This window comes from Corvus moneduloides, chromosome 7, assembly GCF_009650955.1.
Source record: "Corvus moneduloides isolate bCorMon1 chromosome 7, bCorMon1.pri, whole genome shotgun sequence".
In the NCBI taxonomy this organism is placed as follows: domain Eukaryota; kingdom Metazoa; phylum Chordata; class Aves; order Passeriformes; family Corvidae; genus Corvus; species Corvus moneduloides.
This window is the reverse complement of record NC_045482.1, coordinates 7,211,772-7,237,078: the sequence shown is the minus strand read 5'-3', so window position 1 is coordinate 7,237,078 and position 25,307 is coordinate 7,211,772. Positions and strand designations below refer to the sequence as shown.

At 37.8% G+C, this 25,307-nt stretch overlaps 1 protein-coding gene across 1 annotated transcript in view; it reads left to right on the top strand.

Annotated features, from left to right (window-relative positions):
* Positions 1–25,307, top strand: part of TFPI (tissue factor pathway inhibitor) — a 176,413-nt gene that overhangs the window by 95,162 nt on the left and 55,944 nt on the right. The window lies entirely within an intron of this gene.

The following is a 25,307-nucleotide window of genomic DNA, read 5'->3' as shown; positions in this document are numbered from 1 at the left end:
CAGAGCGAGCCCTCTAATCTTATTTCCTAGTGCAGTGTTTCATACCTACAATCACTCAAACCTGTTTTTCCATTTGATTCATTAGCTATTAAATATACCTGCATAAATGCACTCATTTTCTCCAAAGCTTGAATCACACTCATTAAAAATCTTCAATTTTCCATAAACAGTTAGCAGGGATAGGTGAATTTGCAAGAAGCCTTTACAATAATGCTTTGCACAGAACTGGTGACTGATAGCTGCTGCATAGAGGAGTATTTTTAGTTGAAAGTCATGATCAGTGCTTTCTGTTTCATAGGTTCTAACAAAAACAAGGAGATTATAGGATCAAACAGAGGCAGGAACTGTGTGCTTAATTCAAGTATAGGAGAATTTATGCCCTTATTTAGAGAAAGCCAGTATAAAGTAGACGAAACCAAATTCAAAAGGGATCCAGCAAATCCTAGAAATAGAGGTTATTTTGCAGTATAAGTGCATAATTTAAAGTTGAATATAAACCTCCAAGTCTCTTAATAGTCACAGATGCAGTCCTAAAGCAATAAAAAAATTATTCCCAAGTCCAGGGCTAAATGTAATTTTGATATATAAATCTCACTCTTGGGGAAATTGCATGTTTTAATTGTAGTTACGCTTGCTTTGGATGAACAGTGGGCAACTAATGCCAAGTTTTGTTTTCATACGACACCAATTAAAAGAGAATGGTTTTGGTGACCTAACAAGAATTGCTCCCCTGAGTTAATACATACATTTGTTTATGCTGATTGGGGGAAAAAAGTATTTTAATACAATAAAGAGAATTTCTGATGCTCTTTCTTCATTACTAGAAGATATGATAGCGCCAGAGACAATTACTTGTAAAGTAATTACTTTTAAACTCTGCTTTTGCAGTATCCTTAACATTACAGCATCTGATAGCACAAAATTTAGTGGATATGAAGTTAAGTCACCTGAGTGGTACTTGGGCAAAAACAGCCTCATGAAAAGCCATAGTACATTATACAAGCAGTAGAGTCAAGGGATACCTAACCAAAAGCAAAGCTGTAACAAGAGGTGTTAAATTACAGGCTGCCACGAATGGCTTTCATCATCTACAGGCCTTCATTAGGAATTTAGGCACAAAAACAGAACTTAAGATGCATAGGATCAGAGATTTGCCTATAGTGTGACATCAGACTCTTTCCAAGAGTCAGCCAACAGACCACATTCAAACCCTTGACTAAAACAATGAGACAGTTGGTATCCCACAGGATCAGTCTTTCACAGGCACCATCACACCAAGGCCACTGTTGGAGTAGGCAAAAAAAATTTTGCTGTGCACAGTTTAAATCCTTTACAAGAAGTGATCTGGAGATGCTTGTCTCTGGGAAAATTGTCTTTCAGGAAGTTTTTGGTATGTGAATTCATGTCCTTACAGAATTGTCATGGTTGTCATTATGGTTTAATTTTACTCTCCAGAAAAACAGAGAGATCTGTGTGAACTTTTGGCTTGTTCTTCAGTTATTGGGATTTTTCTTGATCTTTATGCAAAGTGGTAGCTCTTAGATTTGATGCCACTGATGCTGATGTAAGATCTTAAATTACTTGGATTCAAACCGTGGCTGCTCACATTTTCTGTGTAATTGTAGGCAAGACTTTTAATTCTATATCTCAACTAATAGTCATAGGGCTGGCTCACTGATTTCTGAGGGATTTTCGAGCAGAAGCAGATCTTCAGCTGCTCCTGTTTAAAGCAGTTTCACTGGAGTAAGAACAGTCTTCATCATGTGAGGATATGGTTCTGTGTTATTAACCCTGTGCTGGAACAATGATTAAAGTGCCTTCCTTTGAGGTGGCAGTAAGGTATCACCCAGCACGATATAAATGAATCTAAAATGATTCCAAGTGCATTCACCTTTGCTTTTCCTTTTTTTCTTTTTTGTATACAAATTTGGGAATGTGCTCATGAGAAATTATCCACTAAAGTTGCTTTGTACTATTCAACAGTAGAATTCCGCTTTCGAAAAAAGCTTTCCTAAATGGAAGTGCTGATGTTTTTCTGATAGCTCTGGTGATGTGGAAATTGGAGCTGTTTTATCCCCTCAGTGTTCTAGTTATACAAGAGCTAATTTGTGTGGAAATGAGAGAACTCATAGTCTAGCCAGCTCATTAGGTGCAATGAAAAGAAAGCCATCCCTCAGGGTCAATGAAAATCACTACCAGAGAAATAATTGTTCATGTTAGAGGGCTGTCTTCCCTTAAGCACAATAATATTGTATTAGTGTGTATTTTTCATACGCTTCTTATGGCTCTATATGAAACAGCACTCACTTTCTTGGAAGGGTCATTTGAAGTCGGCCTTCTGTCTTTTCTTTTTAGTAGAAGTTAACTGCCACAGATTGGAAAACTACATTTAGAAAGTTGATTTTCCAATGTCACTTATGTAGTTTGGTAATTCAAGATTTTTATTAAACTTTTCTTTTTAATGCAAATTTCTGTTCCAGAAAATAGAACATTAAAGAGTATAGTATAATAGCTGGGTGAAGTTAATGACTGTGTATACTTACTCAAAGATAAAATTTTGCAGTGTAGACTGTATTACAAAATATCTAATATAATGATTGTAGAAATCATTAATCTGAAATGATTCTTCAAAACAAAATTGTAGAAGCTATGCTGAGATCAGTTATACCTAGACTTTCTTGTCTTCCAGCACAGGAGTATTTTGGAGCAGTGCACGTTTCTGTGTATGCAGATCAATCTGCTCCATCTGTCCTTGAGACTCTGATGTGTGCCCCAAGGGGCTACTTATTTCTCCATTTTCTCAGGTATTTAAAAACACAACACTGCCGCATTTTCATCATTACACTCCATATTGACTTGTTCGTTATGATGTGCTCTCAAGAGTTGATATTCTAAGAGTTGATATTCTATCAGTTTCTACTGAATGGGCTGCAGCTTTTTCTTCAGGGAGACCCTTTAGAATTTAGCAGATCTCAGCATTAGTAAAACATTTCTAATGTTCATCTTAAATGTTTTATTTGTTCTCTTCCACACTACTTCATCAAAATTGTCTTCTTGGACCTTTGTCAGTGATGTCCAGAGATATTTAGAAAAAAACCACAACTTTTTATTTTGTCTTTTTTTTAATCATAAAAGATGATAATATTATTTTATGATTAAAGATAATAATAAAGAGCATGATTTTAATTTAAAATTCTCCCCTCTTTCATGTTGTAATGCAGTATTTCTCAGAAAAATGATAGGTAACTTTGAAGAACTGAAAATAATTGCTGTGATACATTAAATACTTCAGTATAATTACTATCTGAAAGCTACAAGCAAACCTACTTGATCAGTTGCTTCTTTGCAATAAAAGGCTGACACTTTCCAGAACATCAAGATGACTTAATTTGGTGTATAATAAAGAAAAACATTTGTAAATGACAGATTTAATTTTTTTCCTATTGATCAAGGTTGCAATTACTAGATCAATTAACTTTTTGATCTCCATTAGGGTGCAAGTGAAATCTAAAAAAGTTTAAAATGACAGGGAGTTATTTTTTTGCAATAAAATGGATTAGCAGTAGTTGTCAGGAAGTTTAGCAGCGAATCATGGTCTGATACATAGACAGAAATCATTCTGTCCTTCCAAAATATATGCATGCCAAGTACAGGTAATAGTATCTCGAGATATTATGTTACCATTTTTGGTGTTCTTCTATTAAAACTGAACCAGTCGGTCTTTGACTTCTTAACTTTTTATTCAGGTAAATCAGTTAACAGAATTTTACACAGCTGGTGTATGGTCACAGTTGACCTTAGCTTGCATTCATCACTGTGCAAAAGCTAAGTTCTATGATTAATACTTTGTAAGGCCAAGTGTGTATGGTATACGGGTGCTGCATAAGTTTACGATAGATTTATCTAAATAAGTAGCTTTAGAGGAGCAGTGTAATGAAAACCAGGATGCTTTGCCCCACATTCTCCAAGGTAAAATTATTTGAATTTAATATTTTACTTTTGCTCATGAGCATGAGGTTTAGTTCCACTGGCTCTGGTTATCACAGAAAGGATTCAATGGGAGGATTTCTCCTCCCATTCCTAAGTGAGGGTTATCATGGAAACACTGAAACTAAAAAATGAGGGAAAAAACCTTCTAACGTAAATATGAATTATACCAAGAATGTCAATTAGCGTAATTATCTTAAGTAGCTCTAAATCAGTGATTCACAATAAGGAAGAAATGTCAGCAGAATGCCTCATTCTGCTACTTACATTTGAATTATAGATTAAGAGCAACAATATTAACCACCTTTCTCCATGCCATGATGCCCAGCAGAACTGTCCATTATTCTTAACCTATGTTTTAGAACACTAAACATTAAACTAATAGGATGTGGGGAGAAAAAAAGAGAACTAACTATACAAATTCTTTTTGAAGATCTAGAGAAAAAAGTGAGCCACTCATGATAAAAAACATACAGATTTTATATGACCTTATAAGTGACATAACCTTCTATTTCCTCCCAGCACCTGGGGGAATTTTCTAGTCAGCATCCCTGAAAAATAAAAATGTCTGTCTGATTATCACATGTAACTTCTTTGGAAATATAATGGTGGCAATTTTTCAGATACCTTGATCACTGTTTTTTATACCTTATCTACATCTCAGATGAGACTCATGGTGAAACTAACAAAATTTGGCACTTCTTGATAAGGTTATTTAAAAGTTTGAGATAGAAAATGAGGACTACGATATTCTAATGCAAGCATAGAATGTATCTAGAAAGGCAAAATAGTTATTGAGACGGGAAGGTGGGTCAGTGAACTTATTTGGCTTTTAAAATGTTTCTCTAAAATTCAATTTTTTTTATTTGTAACCAAATTCAGTTCATGTCACAGATACAAACCCAACGTTTTGGCCCAAGAATAAATCAATCAGGAGCAAAACAGATGACTGAGACAAATGAGAGGGAAAACTGAAATTCATTTAAATTACTTTTTTTCTCTAAAAAATTATTACAGTACTAAAATGTAACTGGAAGCTTTATAGCTTTGAGAACTCAGTCTACATCACATTAAGAGACTTTGTAGTCTTAAATAAATGAGAATGAGAAAGAGGAGAAAAAGATGGGTAAACAGCAGCAATAAAATTGAAAGCAATTTATCTACAATAATTCAATAAATTAGTGGAAAAATGGGAGATACAGATCTCACAATCATTAATGAGCCATTCATTAAACCAAACTGTATTTCAATTTTTTTTTAAGTTAAACTATAACCTGAGCTATTTGTTGCTGTCAAACCTGTGCCTGTATTCATTTGCGACATTATTTTGGTTGAGCTGCCTCAGCTTTATCTGTAAGTAGTTTCTGAAATAAATGCCATGCTTTACAAATAGAGATACTCAAAGAAATGAAAATACACATTCCTTGAGCTGCTGGTGCTGGTAGACAAAGGAGTGGCAGGGGAGAACTATATAATGTATAAGGTCTTTGAATTGAAATTACTCCCTACTTGCTTAAATCTTTCTGGAAACAGTCCCGTGTATGAAAGAGATCAGTTATAACCAAAATGCTAAGAAATGGTTTCTATAGACAAAAAAAAATATTATTTTTTTAGTAACTAGGATGCTAAAATGTAAAATTCCTTGGTATCTACTGATTAGCTACTTTGCCATCTGTGTAACAGTTTCTGTACTGCTAAGCTTTGCGTATTTTATTGAGGTAGCAATGTGAAACAAACAGTACAGTAATAGCAGTAAGAATGTTTGTATTTCTATTATATTCTGTATCTTTTCATTCTGTGATACTTTGTGGTTTTGGGGTTAAACTGCAACAAGGCATTATCATAACTACCATTATTAAAATGTTTTCAAGTCTTCAGTTCTCAAGAGATGAATTAACCATTTTCAGGAAAATGCTGAAATAAACCAAGGAAAATTCATACGGAAAGTAGTGCTGAAGGCTCAGCATATGTCTCTGACAAAGGGTGTTTTGATTTGGTACAGTGTGTGTTACCTCTACTTAGAGAAATTTATTGCTCTCAGGTAATGAGAGCTCCTTGGGAGAGCAAGTTTAGTAATTGAGGCATAAAAAATTAAAGCAAGAAAAAAACAAACCCTGTTACTTTTTGTTTTCTTTGTGACTTCCAAGTGACTGCCTCAGTAGTAACTGCTTTTTCCTTTCCTAATTTGAAATCTTTTCTCAAAGACAAATCATATTAATCTTCATATAACCATTCCTTGCATCCACTTCAAAACCATGGAAGATGCTTTGATCACTTTCATACTCATGTTTTTGCATGACAATGAATAATATGAAATCTTTTGTGATTAGACTGGAGCTAAAGGTGAAGCAGAGAGCTGAGGCTTTTAGATCTGTAGCCAAAAAATAACCTGGCATTTACCTATCTGTGGAATCATCTTGTATTGGACATTTAGAATCACAGAGCAAATGGTGGCCTATAAATGAATGATATTTCCAGTTTCAACATAATAAAGGTAAAAGACTGAGTGGCTTGAGGGAGGAACTGTTGGTGCATGATCAGAGTTTTCAAGTATGTGGTTTTTGTCAAGATACTAAAATGGTTGTCCTACAGATGCTCATTAAAGAAGAACTCTTTTGATTGAATTTTGCAAAAATATAGATACTTGATAAGAAACTGTTTTAAAAGGGGAAAAGGTTGTGTTTTGTTGTTTTATTCTCATCTGATATTATCAGTCATGTCTTGTTGAAATAGACTCTGCATGGAAACAAATATTTGGTAAATTCTAGTGTTTTACTCACGTTGAGCTAAAAAAAGGTCTGTAATTTTTATTCTGACTGGCTATTCTCTATATAAAGTAGGGGACCACTTTAATTCTGAATCTGCTCACAGGAGGTGAATCTGCTTTTGCTACCTATCCCATAAGAAAAACATTCTGAAGTTATGTTTTCTTCTATTCATTAGGGATAGAAAATTAAGAAATAAGTAACTATATATTATTTATAAATATTGGTTTTGTACCAGGGTTTCACTGTGTAGGACATAATTCTATTTTGTTTGTTTCCTGTCCTTAATTTGGTTATATTCTTTGTCTTATTATCAAAACAGTTCAATTGTAATTGGAGAAGAGTTCCAGAAACTGCAAGCTCTGTTGAAGAGAACTTGCTGTGCTTTGATACAACAAGCAGTGTGATACAACAAGCAGCGTAATACAACAAGCAGTAACAAGCAGTGCTTCACCTGTCTACACTAGCACAAACTGGGGAACAAAGTGGTAGGAAAAACCACAAATTATTGACCTTTTTCCTGTTCTTTTTATTAATGCATTGATCTACACACAGAGAGATGTTCTGTTACTGCTATATTGAAGGTAAATTACTTTAAAAATTGAAACTCTCTAGTTTGAGTCAATGTTTTCCTTTTTTGTTTTCAATTCGTCATTGCCAACAAAGATAGAGAAGGGGTGGTTATGGCAATGGAAACCACTACAATACCTACTGTTCCTCATGCCAGGATCAATGGTTGCTTGTACTATAAAGAAGCCCCTAAAAATATTTTCTCTGGAAAGAGGTTAACAGTGAGAAAATATTAAGGTGAACTTTAGGCAGTGAAGATGATACTGAAAACCCTAAAATTAGCCTTAGTAGAAGCCATCTTCTGATTTTATCTGTTTCTGTAGTTTACTTTCACAGACCTTTCCTAATAACACGCTTCACTTCTCTTCCCCCACCTCCAATTTTAGTTCTGTTATAGAATACAAATGCATGCTCTAATAAACAGACAAAATTGATGCATAGGTATATTTCCTTTCTTTTGCAACCTGGCTCTCATATAAGGCTTCTTGTCACTCATCCGGTTTTTTTTACTCCACCCACTTTTCGTTCCATGTCACTGTGCGTGCTTCTAGTTGCATATAAACTGGACAGAAATTAAAACACAATAAAGTATTTTGTTAGTATTTTATTAAAAGTACTTCAACCAATACACAATCAATTGAAATCCTCAAGGTTAGGAGCAGTTGAGCAAAAAGTCTTTATGCTACTTACTGGGCTAGGAGCAAGAAGTGCCCTTGAGAATTACAATATGATTTCATGGAAGATTAGGAAAAGTCTCTCTCTTAGGGTAGCCGTGGAGTCTGAATTCATCGTATCTTCTACAAATTTAATGGAGATATAACAGTCTCCATGTTATTACTATCATTTTCCTTAATAGAATATTTAATTTACTTATACAAATAATACAGTACAAAATTAGAAAATTTAAACTGTCTTCATTGTGTCAAAAAGAAACCAAAATTCAGAAAGTGTCTGTCTTAACCTACACAAAATAGTTATGGTCTCAGCTAATAAGTCTGTGATGTCATTCTGAGTACCACAATAATTATTTACTCACTGCATTATCTATCACCATGAAAGAAAAAGTAATAATTAATTTTCTTGGCTTTTGTTTTGAAGTAAACAACAGCAGTTTTCCATTACAAAAAAAAAAAGGACCTTTCCATTGATCATGAGTTATGGTCATTGGAGGGGGATTTAAAAGATCATTCTTATCTTCTAGTACCTTGTGGAAAGTGAGATGGCTACTGCTGTTTTCATGAATACAGGTTTACTTCAATCTAGACAGAACTTGGGGTTACACCACTGTACTAGTTTGAAAACAAACCAGTGGGAGGCACCAAGTCAGAATAACAATTTAATGGAAATTAAAGAAAAGGGGAAAAAAAGGTAAAAGAAAACACTGTCAAACTGACAGAGTCAAGGTACAACCTGACACCCTGTTAGGCAGGGTGGTGGTAGCAGTCTGGTAGAATGGTGGCTGCAGTCCTCTGAAGCAGTGATCCTGTAGTAAAACAGTCTGCTCTTCCTCAGAAAGTCCAATGGTGGCTGTGTAGCTCCTATCCTCTGGAAATCTAGTGGGAAGCCGGTGTCTCTAGTGGTCAGAGTCCCAGATTATATCCACGCTGGGATGCTTGGTTCCTCCCTCTGGGTGGAGCATCTCACAATGGGGTAATGAGTCATGAGGCAAAGTGTTAATTAGGCTCATTAACAGAAGATAGTCCGGAGGGAGTTATCTCTGAGTCAGGCGGCAGGACAATGATGGGCCATTAACAGAAAGATAGTCTGGGGGGAGGAGGCAAGGAAACACTGCCCCACCTGATTTCAACAGCTCCTGAGGATGGTAATAGAATACACTGCAACCCAGGACAACCACGTAAACAATTTTGCACAAATTTGAGCTACCCATTTGTTCTTGTTTAAAATGATTCACTTCACTCCAAATAGCTTTTATTAACTGATAATCAGTTTAGAAAATGAATTTTTCACAGTGTTTTGTCCCTCCAAATAAACTCAAAGCCGTATCAATTTGTACTCATTATACTCCACTTCTCTGCTACTGTCAGAAAGTTACTTTAGCATTTCAAGTTATACCATCATTACAGTATTTAGAAAGTTACTTAAAAGATGTACTCTAATAGACTGTCACTCAATCTTTGACTAAAACTCTACAGAAGATACTTTTTAAATGAGCTCACTGGTGCACAATCAACTTTTAATGCAAATGTTCCTAAGCTCTGTCACCATCAGCTGTTCTTAGTTCCACATTATCTCAAAAGGTCTTGTACAGAACCAAGAAACATCTCAAAATCAGCAGTTCCTGGCTGGCAGAGCAAGAGATGACTAAATTGGCATTGGTTATGTTGGACAATAAATAGATCACTTTTATTGCTGTCACTTCACACTCACCTTCACTTACTAGACATGTCAAGAAACAAAATACATAAATCTACCCTAGTCCTTTTAACAAGGTTTAATTTCCTACAGAGGACAGTGTGAGATAGATTCTTTACTGTGTGTACACTCTGTGTGTTCACACAGGGTGTGTGATCCTATCTAATCTACAACAGCCCTGATATTCCCTTGTTTGACCTTCTACAGGCCAGCTAAAAGGGTAGATTTACTGTGCATCAAGACCAGTGCCTTTTCTGGGGGTTGCTGCAGTAAGAGACAATAAGGACTGGTCAGCTGGTGAGATGAGCCCTTAGGAAGTGGCCTCCTTCAACCTGAGCATTACCTAATAAAGTCAAGTAAAATGGAAGGGTTAAAAACTGAGCAATTAATGAAGCAATTGTGTATCTCAAGAACTCATACTGTCAAAAAAATAATTTCTGGGGACGTGACTTAGTGAATAATTCTGTAACAGCTGTAATTTCATCCTTCATACAGATAGTCTAATTCTACAGGAGAGTACTAACAATTAAAGGGTTATCAATAGCTCCTATGAAATGAACTGGACAAAAATGAGGAGTACTGTGAAAACAAGATGGTTCTCTCCCTCCATCATCTTCACAGATAGAGGAGTTCTATTCCTTAACAATGCCAATCTAGCATCTTTTGTATTGTTTTCATTGCTGTTTCAAAACATGATATGAAAATAGACAATTATATCTCTTCCCTCTTGTAGACTGTATTTATCACAAAACTAGATGGTCTTGTTTTTATAGCACATGCCAAGTAATTTTATAATAACATTAACTCATCTTTCTCCCACTGAAATATATAGATGGCACAAGCATTCTCTTCAAAGGGATTGCATTCTCAGAGTAAAAGCAGTAATATTGAAACATGATGAGAAGGAATATGAAAGAGATCATTTGTATTTATTATTCTTCATGTGAAATTAAAACTAGCTAACACAGCAAAAGCAGCCAGCTTGGTGTCAGTGTCACGTAATTAGGAAATGCTTGCTGAATGACTAAAGATACAAACATATTTATTTCCATTATACTCTGATCAAACTGTTCTGATGGTGAGCTCTGCACATATAGAAGAGAATAAATACATTAAAAATGTGTTTTATCCTCGGTCTTTTCCATGTGACATTATTAGTGTTTTATTAGAAAATAGCCCTTACATTTTAGTACTAGTCTGGGTCCCATGGCAGCATTCTTTTACCTTTATTTCTACAGTAGTATCTCTACAAAGATATCGGCATTAAGGCACATTTCATTAGCATGAAGCTACATAGATTTTTCAGATTTGGAATAAATTGTGGGCTGATTGAGTTTAGTGGCTTTTTAACAGTTTGGTTCTGTGATATGTCTTCTATCTAATGGAAACAAAATTACTGTTATGCTCCAGCTCAAAATGCTGGAGGCTGATAATCTTTCCTGGTTGTAATACCATTTAGGGATTTGTTAGATAGCTCTCAAGATACCCACCAGTTTTTAAGAAGCAGAATGTTAAGACTATGGAATCAAACTTGAAATAGAAGAAAGGAAAGTGTTGTCAACTCCCTTGCTACTGAAGATATCATTACTAGTCTTCCCTGCATTTCTTTGTAGATGTTTAAAAAACACAGGAAAAATACCCTCAAATTAAACAGGAGGCTTACAGTGGGTGTAAACTCTGGTTGGTAACATAATTTTCAGTAACCTGCTGGCCAGACTGAAAATAATTACATTATGCCACTGGTTTCCATCAGGAAAAGAGAGTGAGCACACACTGAGTAAGATTTTATAAAGAAAATAAATTTATAAAGCTTTTAGGACTCAAATGCATACTTTGCATGTACAAAAATAACCTGGATTCTTTTTGTTTATTAACATGTTCATACATTATTTAATACTGGGACTAACAAGAATTGATGAACCTTGTCATGCTTTTCAGAGCCTGAGTTATGGAAAGTGACACGACTGAGAGTTTTGCTTGTTTTATGTGGCCTACAGGCTTTATGAAGAATGCCATAATATATTTTACTCACATCTCCATAATATGGCTGTAAACAAATACTATTTATGGATGTGGTCCCTGTGAAGAGAATTTGTATGGAGTCTGTGTGTGAAGGGTTATTGATTTTTGCTAGAGCTGAAAGTGAGTAGCAAGTATGGTAAATAAATCAGGAATCCATTATACCAGTACATTACTGCCAGAAACACTTGCTTGAATTTTTTTTGTTTGTTTTTTTGAACATATGATTATTGCCATCAAGATATTTGTCTCATTGCTTACGTAGAGCTTTCCACTCCTTTACCCTTGGGAACAGCTGCAGAGCCCCCAGGGCAGGACTTTGTCTTCTGACAGGAACAAGGCAGAGAACAGAGGTCTGTGACTCTGAGCAAACTTTCTAGGAGTGGGGAAGTGGTGGTACCAGAAGGAAAACCAAGAATTAATTCCTTCCATCATTCCCGAGTCTTCCTTCTGTCCTGCTCCTTAAAGCAGCCAAAACCAAGGCACAAAAAGGAGGCATCTCTCACCCTGTCTAACAAAACTGTCCACATTGCTCTATCCTTCAAAGGGCTCCTCATGTCTTGAGGAGCCCTTGTTCTCCTTTCTACATATTTGCTCTGTTTTCTCAAAAATTTTGGCTCAGTCCCATATTTGTTCTTGTGCTGTAAGGATACAAAACAATAAAAAGGTTTAAGTTGGGAGCTTAAGATTTACTTTCTCAATTTTTTAGGAATTATTGCTTTTCTAAGTGTAATTCAAAACTCTTGTTCCCAGGTGGTCTTGAAAAGTCTGTGAAGATTGTTTTCTTTCCTTGATGCAGTGTTATTTTTTTCTAACCTGTCTCAAACCATGAGGTATAGCCCTTGATTCAGCTCTAAAGAATTTTTCTTAGCACCCAGAGCAACCGTCAGCAGTAGTCAAGAAAGCTGCTTTGGCATTTCCTACTGGAATCTTTATCCTGTCTCCTGCTTCATACACTTACCAGCTTCAACCTACCCCTTAACACACTAACTTTTATCTTTTTTCAGCTTTATAGTAAAGATTTTCCTCAGATTTTGCTCCTGCTCAAACTGCTCCTCATTCAATGGCTGCCTTTTTCCATGCTACTCCTTCACCCAAAGGATTTGTTGGATTTCTCACCTAATTCTTCAGCCCTTTTTGCCCAGTGAATCAGCTGGCATGTTCTTTATTATGTACCAGCTGTCACCCAAATGGTTTTATGAGTAACTCAGTATTTCCTGCCCAAATGCAGTAGTACCACCCCAGTTCCTTCTGCTCAAACCATTCTTCTCACTGCAAACTCTTCTGGACTCCACTGAGGAAACCCAAACCCTTCAGCTCTTCTCACTGACACACCTCAGTGCCTTACCCAAACTCTGCTTCTTGAAGTAAACCACAGCTTCCCACCAAAATCTTCTCACTAACCTGAAAATATTTCTAATTGTGAACATGGAAATAAAGCCTTTGTTCAAGATGAAAGAACCCATGAGTGTTATCTTTTTTGCAGACAGGACAAGAAGATGTGGATGAAAACAGAGAAGGGAATGAGCAAGAAAATTGTCTCCTGTCATCTCCAATATTTTGGGGATCATCCTGCGTGGGCAGGAGAAATAATCAAGCCCAGGAGCACTATTAAAAATGGAGGAAGCAATAAGTGCTAAAGGGATTTTAAATATGTAGTTCAAGAACTAGATGAAAGTAATTCTACTGAATGGTATTTAACTACCTCTGGAATACTCCTCCACCAAACTGCTTCTAATCAGAGCTGGCCCGCATCAGAATGTGCTTTGAACACTATGAGAAACCAGAGAACGTTGTGAGAGTATCACCTATGTAGTGGAGCCAAACTGACTGCAACTAGGAGCATAACGAGATGTTATTAGAGCTCTAAGAAATGTATGAAATCCAGTCATTGAGCACTTGTATCATTAACACCAGTTATTCATCAGACAGTGGAGGGCTGCAGTCTGCTGTGCTAAGTGGTGTCACCTGAGACGTGCTTGCAGGAGCAGCTTGTGTTGTGGCATGGTCAGGGGCATAGGTTGTGCTGATTGCTGTGTTGATAGTCTTGTCAGGTGAGCTAATTATGGCTCAGTCACTCAGATGAAAGCAGTAGCATCAGGATAAGTCACACTGAGCCACACCGAGTGCAGGGTGACTGCTTTAGTAGTCTTTGTTCTCTTATTCTGTGTAAAACCTCTTTACCACAGGATTCAAACCAGTTTTATTCTGATCTTTGAAACTCTGATTCTTTGTAAAGTAACCCTTAATCCTTTGAGAAAGAGGCCTCTGCCTTGCCCTTTTTTCTTCCTCACATCCCCCCCCCCCCCCATCCCAACATTTAGTCCCAGCGATTTGAGGAGCATTAAACCCTACAGGCAAGGCAGTGCCGCTATGACCGGGGGTGGGGGCTTTGAAGCCGCAGCCGCTCTTGGCTCCGTCAGGGACGGGCTCTGTCCCGTCCTTCTCTAGAGAAGACAGGACAGTGCTGGGCGGTTCGGAGCCGGGGATGCTCTCCCGCCCTGGGCTCATTACAGGAATTAATTGCAGATGAGCGCCGTGCGGGGTGCATGAAGCGAGAGGGGCCGGGGCGCGCTTCCCCACAGTCCTACAGCCGGCTCCGAACAGGGGTTCTGTGGGAGCTGCTCTTCTTAACTCCCAAGAAAAAGGTTTGGCTTGTGTTCTTAGTGGGGGTCTGGGTATTTTCTCCGTTTGTTGGTTTGTTTTTGTTAGTTTAATTTAAGAATGAAGGTGAATCAGGGGGATGGGAAGCAGGAGAATTAGTTTGTCAGGAACAATGCATCCAGCTTGGTCAGCATACCAGGGCAGGAAGAAAAGATAAGAGAACTCTGATAAAACCAGGGGGGTCTCAGACAGACATCCCGCAAACTAGCTCAAACCAGTCTCAAAGGCCAGGGATACAAAAGAGCATGCGCGGAGAAGAAAGGTTAAAAGTTCAGGACGAGGAAGAGCGTCAGCCTTCCTCCAAAAGACCCCCAAAGACCCCTACCAAGAAAACACCAAACCACACTGCGCAAGCGCAACGCGGATGTAAATGACTTTTGGGTTCATTATAATACGAAGCGAGGCTGGGTGGGGCTAGGTGATGAATATGTATAGGCGTGTTGCGAAACTTAATGAACATGGAACTTGTAACCCGATAAATACCGAGCTGAATGCAGCTGTCGGCACGCATGGCTTTGGAGGAGCGATCCCCCGTGCGTCCCAGCTGGAAATAAACATACCTACTTTACTACTTCTTTAGTAGTGGAGTTCTGTCCGCTCTTCAAAGGTGGCTTGAAGTCCAGCAGTCTCTCTTCCAGGTGAACACAGTTCTGTGGAAGGAGCAGGGCCAAAGAGTGATTTACCAATATTGTCAGCAACCTTTTACTAAGCATGTGGAAAAACTAATAGTTTACTCTTACGTTGAGTCTGTCTTTATTTGTTATGTTTGCCCGGTGCTGCTCATTGCTCAGCACGTGCCTGTGGAGGAGCTCCTGGGACAGCCACAGCAGGTGGGAAAAGCCCATGGAAAAGGCAGGAACTGGATGTGCCATGCCCGTTTTCAAGTCAGGTTCGCATGGAAATAAGGCTTTCTGAAATACTGGAAGTCCTGGGTGCTTACACAGCCTTTTTTTGCTGTGACAAACTTTGCTAACTGTGTTCAGTGGCCCAGCTGATGAGGACAGTAACTAATGAAACTCTTGAATAATTTGGAGTTGTAGCGTCTGCTGCATCCTGATAGGAGAGAAAGCAGAACTGTGTGTGGTTGGGAATAAGTTATTAATGAAGCGGTTACAAAAACAATGTTTTTGTTCTGCTTTGTACCTCATGAAAGCTGTTAGCTTCTCTGAGGCAGAAGGAGGAGGAAAGGGATGTTTTCATTAGTAGCTGCCAGCATCCCAAAGTGCTCTTTGGGTATTGCAAAGCAGAACAGTATGAATTGTAGCAGAGATAAGGGATGGTAGAAGTCATACAAGTTTGCTCCGTGCTTCTCTAGATATCATCACAGTGTGTTATGAATAAATTAGGGTAGCAGCATCTGTTTGCCACCTACATAAACTAAATAAACTCTTTGAAGGTATGAAAAATATGCTTCTGTTTTGGGTATGAGAACACCTTTTTGTCTAGGTGTCGATATAATAAAGAAAAAACCGAAAAATAAACAATAACCCACATGAATATTTGAACAGTTTAACATCTTTAGATAGGCTTTTGTGAGCATTTCAAGTACAAAAAGTAACTTTTGTGTCCATAATGTTACAACAGTCTGACCTCAGCCTGGTTAATGGGAAATGATAGAATGAATGAAAATTTCAGTTATCATCAGATGCAACATAGGGACAGTTTTATTCTCTTCCTAGTCCTGAAAGACTAGATGTGAATGCTGTGTGTTTTTAGCAGAACTGTGCATTGGATGTGGCTAATTATTATAATAGAGCAAAGCATTTATTATTTTCCAAGAGTGGAAGTAAAATCATTCTTAGAATATTGATGAGGCCATGTGTTTAAAGCACAGGATTTTCTTTCCTGTAGTATTAGCAGTTCCCAAGGCAATCCAAGCAACTCCCATTCCCTCCAGGCTGGCCTGTGAAAGTCACTGCTGCTCAAACTTTCTCTTGTTCTTTGGGGTTACTGAAGATCAAATGGTTAGATAATGACAGATTAATTTAGCAGAGTTCTCATAAATTGTGCTGGACAAAGTTGTAAAAGGATAATTGTTGCGTAGTGGTTGCTGCTTTGTCTTTGCCTATTTTTCTCCCACTATAAAAATACATACAAATTGATAAACATTGACTTAGTCACTTCTGACCAGCCCTGAGGCCTGAGTATATGGACTGATCCTTTCTTTTGCTCTCCCTTTATGGAATCTTATTCAGTTAGGACTATAGTGCTTTGCAAAATTAGGCACCAAAATTGGCCAGACCGACTAAAACATGGATTTATTGAGTAGAAAGAAAGAAAGTATGGTTTTTCAGCAGCTCTTATCTGGCTCCATTTTTTGTCTTGCTTAGATTTGGCTTTCTTTTTGTGACAGTAACCTTTTCAAGGCTTTTCAGAGAAAGGGCACATGAGCAGTGGAAGGAGTTATTTGTTCACCAGCAGTATGAGCCATAACTTCATTCAAGAGAAATAGCTGTGTCACAGTTGGAGAGCAGAATTTTATGCATATTTTAAGATATTGCCACGATAGGATAAAATTGAAATTGTCATATTATTTTTCTTCTGTGTTGTGCTGCCTTGCCATTAACAGGCATGATTGTGGACAGTAAGTTTGTTTCAGAAAAGTTCAAACTTCAGTCTGAGATTAACACTGGATAGAAGTAAAATCCTTCCAGGTTGTGACTTAATGAATAAATTCCATTTTTAAATTTGGTAAAATTGTTCTGTAGTGAACAGTAGCTATTTTGTTCTGTAATGTCTCAGTAGAATGGTTTAAGAGGATTCATTTTCAAGCAGTCTATCCCAGAAATGTGGCCTGTTTTTCTTGCAGTCAGTTTGGTGTTCCCCTACCTGAGTAATGAGAGTTCCACTCCCATGCCCTGAAAAACATCATAAGCCAATGTGAACTTGGAAATAAAATGGCACAACATTTATATCTCTTAGTTAATATGCTTTTTAAAAATAAATACACAGTGGTTGTGTCATTTTCAGCGAGCTATTTGTAACAGCTGATAGAGATTCCTTGACTGAGCAGCTGATGTCTATAAACAGCCTGTGTGTAGGTAGGGTAGCAGGGGGGCTGATGAGAGGAGTATGACTTATGGTTTTTATTGCTGATGATAATCATGTAGTGACTCTGGAGTATGGGGGTGTGCAGAAAAGGTAGGTGAGAGTTCCATGATATTTCTGAAAGCAATAAGGGGGCAAAAATCTCCAAAAACCACTGAGGTAGTTACTGTGCTAGAGGGGACAGGAAGGTGAGAAAGGCATGTTTGCTGGTCATTTTCAGCTGCAATAGTATTTAAAACACAAGTGGGATTTTTTTAAAGATTTTTATAGTGGGTGGATGAGGGCTTGCAAATTTGAGAATTAGGTGTTAACTAAAGGTGGATAGAGAATTAAGGTGTGCTGTGAAATAAGGAAACTGAAAGTGATGCTGCTAGAGCTGCAGCAACTCACTGTCAGCAAAAGGGGAGAGAGTCCCTATTCCCTCCTCCCCCCCTCACACATCCACTGGTTACATGATCCCCTCCCTTTTCTCTGAACAAGCTTGTTGATTATCTTTACTGAGCATCAGTGAGTTGAGTGACAAGGAAAAAGCAGGGTGTAGGAGGCTGGGAAATGTAGGAGGACGTCCACCTTTTGGAGGCAGGGAGTTTTTAGACTGTGATAAGCATTTGAGCTGTGAAATGCAGCATCCCTTCAAGAAAATATGTACTGCATTGTTAGGAGGAGGAAAAGGCAGGTTCTTCCCCAAGGGAAGAGAAACCAGGCACAGTAAGGTGGGCAAGGGAATTGACAATCCCACAGTATGAGGGAAAGACAAGCAGGGCAGTCATAATGGCAGCCAGGGCCAGCCAGGAGCCTGGATCATCAGAAAAGTGTGGTCATGAGTCAGGTTCAAGGTCAACCTGGGATGTCAAGACAGCAAAATGTGGCTGAGATCAGGTCTGGAAAATAACCAGGGTCAGAAACAGCCCCATGCTGGCCAGGCATGTTGCATGGTGATGAGCTGGGTCTGAGGTCAAGAGAAATCTGTTGGGCTGGGTTCAGTGACTGGGCACAGGCACGGCTGCTGCAGTGCTACTCAGGTGGGGCCATGGGTAAAAGCTTCAGCTTTAATGCAGCTCCCAGGGGAGAGGTACAACCCTCCTTGAGGCTCCTGTCATCGATACAGAGACCCAAGAATGAAAATATGCTGGTTTCCCAGCACAGATATGTAGCTGGTCCTGAGACCAGCTGTCAATAGAGCTGTGATCTTGACTTGGATTTTGGTAATACAAGCTAGGCAAGACAAACTTGAGGTTCAGATCTAGCCCTAGCATACAGAAGGAATAATTCCTGCCAGTAGCAAGCAGGTTCAGGGGACACAAAAAACCAAAGTAGTGAATGAAATATCCTGTCTGAGCTGTCTGCAGTGAGAATTCAACAAATGAGATCACTGGTTCTTTTATAACATGAAAATCAACAAGAGTTTAGATAAAGCTTCAACTTCAGTGTTGACAACTCAAATCTGGTTGCAGTTACTGTCTTGTTTCCCCTCAGCTTCTCAGATGAATGGCTACATATGTGCTAGATGTTTTCTTTCTCCACCCTGAATGTATCTGGATGTACAAAATATAGTCCCCTGTCAGAGACAGGGTACACAGAATAGGCCAAATGAGGAGTTTTGGCATCTCACTTTTTAGGGTGGCTTTGGAATGTAGCTGCCAGCTCTGAGTTGCCTTATTGCTAAACTGATAAAACACATTATTGAGTCAGGTTTCCAGTCTGGCATGGGACGGTTTGGGTTGGAAGACAAAGATCACCCAGTGCCCATTCCCCTGCCAAGAGGACCTTTTAGGCTATGTGGGTAGGTATGACCAGACCACCACCAGGTCATTCTGATTAGTTTACTAAACCTTCAAGTGGAGCAACCTTGAAATATGCTGATTGTAAAATGCACCTGTCAAGTTCAGCTGAAACTCTGAGTCAGTAGGGTTTTAAATTTACTTTTTTTTTTTTAATATTTTTGTCTCAGATTTTCTGATTCTGGTGACAATATTGAGCTACAATCTCAACACAAATATATCATTACAAATGCCAGCATTTGGATGCATTGCTGTCTGCCTATGGAATGATTGATCCATGTCATAGCAGTCATTAGCACTATGCTTGTACTACTTAAGTTTGAAGTCCTTTTCCTAACAACTTGAATTAATCAAAATGTTGCCAAATAAAGCTCCCTTGTCTAATCTAACAACTTGTTCGTGTTAGCTTAAACACTCCCTGTGTAATCAAACTACTTAATAGAGGTATAATTAAGTTTAATTTTACACATTAACCACAATGTGTCTGACTGTCTGCTGTCTACCTTTTGCTGGGGTACTAAAACTGTTCTTATTCAAAGGAATTCCACTTTTTTGCAGCTTCTTTAGGCAACTTAAATCAGTTCTATAAATCTAGAAGTGAGTCTAAACGTTTGCCAAAGATCAAAAAATAGACGGTAAACATTACTTTTGTTTTTCTCAAGAATTATTTTTCACTATTACTACTAATTTTTAATCCAGTTTTTCCTACTAAAATATGTGACACAAGTTCAGGAAGACATTAGGAAGCAACATTGAAGACTAACAGCGCCCTGTAATCCAAAAAGAGCTCTGGGGAGCAGTGGTCAAATATAGGTGAAGATTTTCCAAAGGAAATAACTGAGTTGTTCATCCTGTGCAGGCTTGCAGCTTTTTTCAGTGAGATGGCCTTGACAAAATTAATATTTGTTTTTATTTTCGTTTCTGAACTAGGCCTGAAGACAATCTCCTTGAATGTCTAGTGCAAGAGTCTGCCTTAGCTGTGAAGCAGCAGCAAGGTCTCTGTGGATTTCACATCCCATTTTAAACCTGTCTGTGTATGCTGCACTGCCCTACTGCATCTTAGTCACCTTGTACTGGATTTAAACTTCAAAATTAGCTACAAGGAAGCTGGAATGCCTGGAAGATGGTGGGGGAAAAAAGAAAACATGGATTATATCTTAATCAAAAGAACATGCTGAGTGAAAGGGTGATGTACACTTTTGTGAAGGAATGCAGTGTAAAGGCCTCCTTTCTGTGTGAATTCTACTTCCCGTGCAACCTAATTTTGTTTGTTTGTTTTCTGAAAGTAGCTTAAATTTACAACTAAAGGAATGTGAAAATGAATAAATAAATATTTTATTGGTTTTAGAAATTTTCCCATTCTTTTAGGAACTTAATGTATTAGTCTTTTTTTTTTTTTTTCCTCTTGTTGAGAGAAAAATTGAGGGGATAGAATTGAGGGGTGAGTGTAGCTTTCTGTGTTTTGTGGGTTTTATAATGCACTGAGGAAAAGCACTTCTGTGACTTGTAGCTTATGGTGCAAGATGAGGGAGAGGCAGTTTGGTGTTCTGCATGTTTTGACTTTTAAAATGGCCAGAGATGTATTCGGGGACTAAGTGGTCCATTAACTGTTACATTTCACATCATTCAGTTGTTTTATGTGATGTGCATAAACCTTTGTTCAAAAACTTCATAAGCACTTAATTATTTATACAAATTTTTGATGGCACAATTTTTCCACTGTGCACTATTTATGTTTTTAAAATTATAGAAATATTAAATTTGTTTATTTTGTTACTGTAACTTGTTTTCTCAAGTTTCATGTTTTACATGGCTGAATAGAATTTGGAAATTGTTGAGTGTTAGCATTACAGGAAATGGCTCAAGCTATGGCATTTACCATAAACTATGTTCATAATTGCTAGCACTTCAGTTTCTCTATAAGTAAGCACCAGTGTGGAATTATTATGCATTTTTTGAAACCAGAAAGTATGGATTCATCTGGTATTGATTACCATGTTACCACATGTTAATTATGCCTGGCAAAGATTTTGTTCCTTTCCGTTATATGTTTGTGGAGAAGCCAGTTAGTTCTGCTTCATTTCAGCAAACTGGGCTGATGCCCAGACAACTATTATTAGTAGCTTCAGTGTCATTATTTATACTGAATGGCAAAATTTATGATTATCAGGGTGAACCGTGCAACCTGAAAGGGAAATTCTTGGCAAAACATGTTTATGTTTCTTTTCCTTTGTCATTATGCCATGTTCATGACAGCTACATTCTCACAGTGCCAGTTGTTTTTATTGGGTATTTCCATCAATTAAAAAAATAGCCTCATATTTTGCAACTACATTCTTGGCTATAAGGCATCATGACCATATGAGGGAAATCTATTGTGGTAAATGCCTGAGGAAAACACTAATATCGCACCCAAATTGCGATTCACCTATGTTTCCCTGAGGTAAATCTGCACAACCAGGAGTAATACCCATCTTAGTGGGTAGCTGTGCTACAGTTACTTTGTGATTGTTGCTTTTTAAAGGAACAGTGGTATTTCAGCACCACCTATGGGTATTTAAAGGAAATCTATTTAGATCTACAACAGGATTCACAAATGGATTCTGTACTTATTGAAAGTTCAGGACTATTTGTGATGATTGCATAGCTGCTGTTACAAGCATTTTCCATCTTTAATCTTGGTTCAAAAATGGAGTAACATACTATGTAATATGTATGAAATATGGTATAACATTACATGTTAAATTTGTTGTATTGAAGAAATATTTAGTGTGAAACTACATGATCAGAGAGCATGACAGGAAGCTTAATGAGATGCAGTTTTCAAAAGTTTTCAGGTTTTGCCTCTTAATCTAAATAAAGGGCTGGGAGAAAAAAGGGGTTTTAGTAGTGTCAAATTTTCTCTGGATTCATAGGAGGGTTTTCTGTACTTTAGGAAGTTTTTTACTGATTAAAACCACAGAATCTGAGTTCACCCTTAAATACAAACACGGCTGAGATTTATAAGTAACTGGTACATTTTTGCATCCTGTGTCTCCTTTATGTGGAATGATTCATGTTTTTGAATTGGGCAAGAGTGTTGAAATTACTGGCCTTTTGAAAGAGCAAGATATGAGAACTCAAGTTGCCTGGATCTCCCAGAGAAATGTCTCAGAAGTCACAAATGCATGAGACCTCTGAATGCAAAATGTCCTAGTATGCCAGTGCCTACTGAATTTCATTTTAATATTGTATGCAGTGCCTTAAATTTACATACAGCTTAAACAAGGGGTTTTGTTAGGGTTTATGGGGGGGAGGAGGTTTGTGCAGTGGGATTTTTTGTTTTGTTTTGTTGGGGGTGTTTTGGTTTGGTTTTTAATTGCAAAATGTATGCCCAAACCTGAAGCCTTAAAATATGTTGCTAGGTCTAAGTTAAAAGCTGTTCAACAGAAATAAATGTGGTATCTTCCTGGGAGGGAGAATATCTGATTGGTGGGAAAAGTGACAACATTTTACACTTTGCTTCAGTGAATCTTTAGAAATTATTCTGTGCTGCAGTTTTAATATTGCTACAAAAATTCAATAACAGAGCATATGCCATACAGGCTCTCTCTTCACAGTTGTTGACCCTTGCACTGGATTTACTTGAGAGGAAGAAATGTGTTAAGGGCTCTTCTGGGACTGCCTGGGTTTTCCAGGCCAGGAATAGTGCTATTACTGGAGGATTTATGTTCATCCCGTAATCATTGCTGCTCTGCCAGGCTTTAAACACACCCTAAATAAGTGAGATAGACAATGTATGGTAAATATAGCTCAGTAATGCCTCCTGCATAGCATTTGGAAATCCTGTACTTGAGCCCATTGAAGGCAGTTCCCTCTCTATCTTGTTATTCATATTTGCATGAAGTAGTGCCACGTGGGGTCAGATGGAAGAAACTGTCAATCCCTTTGCGGACATAAGGGTGAAAAGGGTGGAGTTTTTCTCATTATTTTGTCAGCAGTGTGAGAAAATAAGTGAAGGACAAGTAGCTCTGCCTAAATGGAGAGAATATTTATTTCATGAGCTGTAATTTTCTCTTTTGTTTTACAGAGGTGCTGCTTGCTGTGTCTGTTCATTTCTCTGCATAACTGGCTAATAACAGTTCCAGGTGCAATTCAGTTTATAGAGTGAAGGCCTGTGCCTTTGGATTTGTTGATATATGCAGCAGGGGTGGTACTTTGAGTACTTTGGCCTTTCCAGCTTGTATTCCTGAAGGTGAAATTGTTGCTGATCAAACTATTCTACCTAGCTGCATAATGAATGTAGACTGAGACATCTCCTTGTCATCCACCAGCCTCTTCTGACACTTAATTTTTGGTTTGACCACACACAAATAATCAAGAATTTTTTTTTTTGTAAATCCACTCTAGACAGATGTTAGTAGTAGAACTGGTCACCTAAATATTAAGAAAAACAAGGAAAGAAACAGAAACAACCCCACCCCAAAATTAAACCCAACTGTGAAAACAATGAACTCCATCAAAGGAAATTAAGCCTTTTTTTTTTTTTTTTTTTTTTTTTTTTTTTTTTTTTTTTGCTACTGAAAAAGCTGAAGGTGAAATTATGCTCACCTCGTGGAAATTTTTTTTTACACAGAAAAAATCATGAGGCTTCCAAACTCTAGTAATTTATTCTTCCGTTCACCCAGAAAGATCCAGTGCAACAGGCTGTGTGATTTAAATGAGTAAGGTACTTAAACAAAGACCTCAAGGTAGTAAGTGAGGTAATTCAGGTGAGAGAGACACTGTTTATCCTAAAGCAATCCCTCAAACATAAGAATATTTGTGTGAAGGTGGATGGGAATAAAGAAGGATGAACGGAATTCTGGGTGATCACAACTGGACATGTATGTCATATGCTACTCTGTAAGCTGGATATTTTTTCACTTTGTGACATCCCATTTAAGGGCACTATTCGGCACACAAACAAAAAAGCAGCTGTTGGATCACTAAAAGATTTTCATTTTGGTCTTTGGTAGTAGGGAAATTTTAATTTTATTGAAATTGATCAACTTTATGGGAAAGGCACTGCAGGTTATTATTTTTCAGTGCCAACTCTTAAAAACAGGACTCAATTTTCACAGGGAAATAGATGCAGCAGACCTCATACCCAGCTCTTCAAAGAAATGAACCTTCCTGATAATCTGCTTTTCATGCAGCATGTTTCTCTATCCAAGATAGAAGCAGAAATCATATCTGGCTATTGTATTAGCAGATATAAATACCTTAATAAAACTTGACAAAGTCTACTTCTTTTGCTACTTTCATTTGTGTCATTTATTGGTTTGAAATAATTTGTTTTTCTGTGGGGCAGGTTTCAGCATAAACGAAACTGCTTCCAAAATGAGAGGAGGCTTGGGTAGCTGTTAAACACCAGCATTTCTCTTACAAGCAGTTGAAACTTTTCATAACTCTACAAAAAAGCAAAGCCAGACTGCAATGACTTTTTTCTGTGCTATATAGTTCCAAGTTCTGTGGAAAAGTTCCTAAAATTATCTGTCTTATTATTTTATGGGTGACAGGGATACCCTTGTTTTATAACTCTGCCAGACGTTTATAGAAAAGCAGCTTTGCTGGAGTGAAGAGAGAAGATAGTGTGCCTATGTTCTGTGAATGAACTCCACAAAGAGAGGAGTCTGCAAAGGAATTTAGACGATAGGAAAGGATATTAGGTCTCCTTTATGCTGAGTGCGTGGATTGGTTTCCTATGTCCAATGTCTGAATGTTTCAATCCGTCTTCCTCTGCATCAAGTAAAGAAAAAGGTAGCAAAATATAAAATTAAGTAAATTGTCAGATTCTGTTACTGCAATGGTTGGTGGTTCTTGGCAACTATCTGTTTAAAGGCTTTTCATACTATTAACAGGCATGTTCAGTTTTCATGGTAAAATTTCCATGTCAGGTTTTTGGTAAAATTCCTGATTAGCAATGTGCTCTGACCCACAGTGAAGTCTGCACTCACTGACCACTGCACACAGACGAGAGCTCAGGGATCTCAGAGCATGCCAGGAGAGACAGACAAGACCAGTTGTAAAAACACCAGACAGGTTAGTTACTAGAGGGTAGGAGACAGGTTTAACTTGC